At 41.9% G+C, this 4254-nt stretch overlaps 1 pseudogene; it reads right to left on the bottom strand.

The window, feature by feature from the left end:
• Positions 1–762: 762 nt before the first annotated feature.
• Positions 763–2402, bottom strand: LOC136578895 (pre-mRNA-splicing factor 18-like; annotated as a pseudogene).
• Between the last annotated feature and the right edge of the window lie 1852 nt (positions 2403–4254).

The following is a 4254-nucleotide window of genomic DNA, read 5'->3' as shown; positions in this document are numbered from 1 at the left end:
AACTGTGGTCTGCAATGTGGCAGTGTCAGATAGAGAAAAGGAGAAAAAGAGAAAGGTGGAGCACCATTTACTAGGAGGGTAAACCAATTAGTAGAGAAAAGATTGAGATAGTCAATAAGGTTCTGCCAGTCCAAATGTCGCTACTATAGATAATGGTGTATGAAAGGGCAAATCATGAAAGTCAGAAAATAGCGGACTGTAGGTACAACTATTAGAAAAGAAGGCTCATTAGGACACAAGAATTAACCTGGTTCTACTTTATTGATAGATTAACATCCAGTGAAGTTGCTGCATTTTAGGGACACAGTCTCTTCCTAAGAAATGGTGGGATAGAGTGCAAAGAACTTAAGGAGGGGTCAGTTTGTTGCAATTCCAACCTTTCTTGGTATAGCACCAACTCATTCCACAGTGCTTTCAGGTAATTATTACTTATTACCCCCACCAAGCTGGGTTCTCATTTTACCGACCTCGGAAGGATGAGTCAACCTTGAGCCGGCTACCTGAATCAAGTGGGGATTGAACTTGCAACCTTCAGGTCGTATGCAAGAGCTTACACTCTGCACCACACAAGGCCTTTCTTATGTAAGAAATTACTCAGAGTCTGCACGATGGATGGGGCTTGGCAGCTGGGCAGAACTGAGTGCATGCTTCACCCCTTTTTCTGCTGCAGATGGGGCCTCCATTCAACCTCCCAGGAGCCCAACCCCATATGTTGTCAAGACTCTGCAATGAACTGGAGTCGGCAGAGAGTAGCTTGAGTGGTCACGCCAATCCTGTCCTTGCCACAGTGATTGACTCTTTAATGTCAGCTGGAAGGTTCTTTTTACTCAGTTTTATGAAGTGTGGTTTTAAATGGGACTCGATCTGTTTTTGTGCTACGCTTGCAAGTTTACCCTGCACACTTTGCTTCACATAGTCTACTTGTGCATTGAAATCTTTGGTCCAGACTCCTAAGAGAAACTTAAAGGGGTTGTCCCGCGGCAGCAAGTGGGGTTAAGCACTTCTGTATGGCCATATTAATGCACTTTGTAATATACATCGTGCATTAAATATGAGCCATACAGAAGTTATACACTTACCCTCTCCGGCGCTGGCGTCCCCGTCTCCATGGCGACGATGAAGCCTCTTCTCTGGTCACACGAACAGTCACGCTTGCTCACAGAGGAATCCTCTTCTGTCTCCCTCCGGGCTCACGAGCTGCATCCTGGCTCCTCCCTCTTCTCCGCGCCATCGTAGCTCCGCCTCCGTCACGTGGTGCCGATCAGCCAATGAAGTGGCTGTAATCGGCAGTGTAACGCAAGACTGGAGAAGAAAATCCACGGTGCATCATGGGAGAAGACCCGCGGTGCACCGTGGGAGAAGACCAGTGGCACCATCTTTGAAAGAAGAAAAGAAGAATCTTCAAAGCTGCAGAACGGGGATGCAGGTAAGCGAATTTATTATTTTTTTTTTTAAATAACAAATTGATTCTTTTTAACTGTCTGCTAAGGTGGGGTCTGTGGAAAAAAATTTTGATTTCAGCGCAGGACAACCCCTTTAAGTACTTTATTAATGACATCCATGTCTTTGTAGTCATCACCTTGTCCCAGACATTCCTCTAAAACCTCAAGTTACTCTATTGTGGTGTTTTTTTTTTCTCGTGAACTTTTAAGTCATTCTTTGGGCGCCCACCCACTGGCGATTTTTTTTCTTTGCGTTTTGCGTTTTTTCTCAAGAGCAATTAGAATTGAATGTACTCCTGTCCACTGGCGTTTTTTTTTGCGTTGCGTTGCGATTTTTAACATAGGAACTGTCAGTTGCATATGTGTCCTTATTTTTCTCCTAATGCACCCATGAAAGTCAATGGAAATTAATGGAAAAGGCGCGAAAACGCCGCGAAAACGCGGGAAAAATACCGCGAAAACGCTGCGTTTTTCACGCACGAAAATCGCAAACGCCAGTGGGTGGGCGCCCTTTGTGTCATCTTCTGCTTGTTCTTGACCACCTACCAACTCATTAAGATATTGCTGGTCAATCTTATCCAAAGCAGCTTTGAGGTCATTTCTTAATCCTTATTCACTTCTGAAGCTAGAATTTCTTTTCTATACGCTGAAAAGAGTCATAATCAGTTTCCCCAAATAATCTAATGGGTTCACCCTTTTTTTGCAGTCTCAATATGACCTCTTGCCTAGACAGAGTCATGGGTAATTTCTTGTCTGCCAGCTCCAAGTTCAACACAGAGTTGTTTGATATTGAAGGTTTTTCTTCTGCATCTTGATTTTGAACCTTGAATCCAGATCTTTCAAAGTAAGCCTCCTCTTCCTTTTCAGCAAGTTTACTGCGTTTGAAATACTTCTTATTTCCCCCAGGTGCTCCTTCTCTTCCAGCTGCTTCCACGCTATCTCAGCCTTCACTATGTCCATGCTCAGACTCCAGGCAGTAGTTGCTATTCTGGCCAGAAATGGTGGCTCGTGCAGTCGGCGCATTGCAAAAGGGCCCTTGTCAGGGCAACTGGTAATTAGGGTATGTCCGATGTGATGCTAGTGCTTCTTAGTGTTGTGCAATGATGAAATAAACAGTACCAAGCGTTTTAGTGAAACCAGAGGCACACAGTTTACTTGTAGCTTGGAAAACAGGTCAAAGTCCAATACATCCCTCATCCTAATGAGCCTTCTGTTCCAAAAGCTATGCCTAAAGTCCACTCTTTTCTGTCTTTCTGGGTCAAGTATAGACATTAGATGTCAGCATTAGGTATCAAGGTCAGGTTTCAGAGTCAGGGCGAGCACCCACTGGCGTTTGCGTTTTCCGCGGGAAAAAAACGCAGCGTTTTCGCGGCGTTTTCGCGGCTTTTCCATTAATTTCCATGGAGAAAAATAAGGACACATATGCAACTGACAGTTCCTATGTTAAAAACGCAAACGCAACGCAAAAAAAACGCCAGTGGACAGGAACACATGTTATCTCTATGCCTGTGCAGGAAAAACGCAAAACGCAAAACGCAGGTAAAAAAACGCCAGTGGGTGCTCGCCCTCAGGTGTTAGAGTCTGGTATGAAAATGGGAAATGTGTCTCAAACTTTTATTAATGAGATGCTTAACATTGACATTTAGGGATATGAACACTTTCTCTGGAATTGACAACAGTTGATTGTTAACATGTAAGTAGAGTAAAAGAAAATTCAATGCATCTCCATATACAGTAAGTTATTAAAATAATATATTAGAATACATGTGAGTGTGTGAACGCTTGTGTGCTAATGTAGGAGACTATGCAACATTCAATGTGGGTCCAGGGGATATGTAAATTCACAAAGACAGTGACTTTCAGATCAGCAAAAGAATGTCCTTTCCCTGCTTATCCATGCAGCTTGGATTTCAGTTGCAAAACAAGATCATGAAATATTGGCAAGAACCTAATCTATTCTACTTGGCTGTGCTGTGCCATAAATGGCTTCTCAGTTGTTATGAATCTATTATTTTTAAGCAATTTAAGGAAGTAAATATTCTCCTATTAGATTTCATTTGTCTGTATTTAAAGAGTAATTGCACTTTAATTTTTTACAGAATAGGCGATTCTAAGCATTTTTGCCATGTTTAATCAGCCTATTCTGTACATTTTTCATACAAACACTCCTATTCATCTTTACAGGAAGGAGAAGATATTACTGAGAAACCCATGTTCAGCTAACTGGCTGCATAGCTGAAGAAGGCCCTCCAGCTGTGCCTGCACTCTTCACTGTTTTGCACTGCATTTGTTTTTACTTACTTAGAAACCTATGAGAAAACGCTAGCTTTAACCAAAGCAAGCAGTGATATTGAAAATAAAAAAACGCAGTGGAGCCAGAAAAAAAACTACTCCAAAAGTTGGAAAAATGCTATTAAAAAACTGCACTGTGTGTAATGTTTTCAGAATTCCCTATTAACCTGCAGCAAATGTGGACGACATGTTGGTGTTGCAAAAGCTCAACAGAAAGTGTTAGCATTAAAGCCTCAATAAGCAGCATTAAAAAATAACTAGACTATGTGTGACACCATCCTCAGTAGTTTCACATGGAGTGTTTTCGGAAAAAAAAATTTTTTTTGTAGAAGTTTGTGATGTGGAATCCGCACTACTTCTGCACCATTTTTGCAGCAAATCTGCATCAAAATCCACATGTAAGGCTTTTCACATAGACATTTTTGCCATGTCCCTATTATGATCCCCATTTGACATGGTTTCCATTCCTTTTAGACATTTTGGTGAAACACCAAAGCATCGCTGACAAGTCTTTTCTCTC

This window comes from Eleutherodactylus coqui, chromosome 9 (assembly GCF_035609145.1).
Source record: "Eleutherodactylus coqui strain aEleCoq1 chromosome 9, aEleCoq1.hap1, whole genome shotgun sequence".
NCBI lineage: Eukaryota > Metazoa > Chordata > Amphibia > Anura > Eleutherodactylidae > Eleutherodactylus > Eleutherodactylus coqui.
Note: the sequence above shows the minus strand (reverse complement) of the source record. Positions and strands in the feature narration are given on the sequence as shown.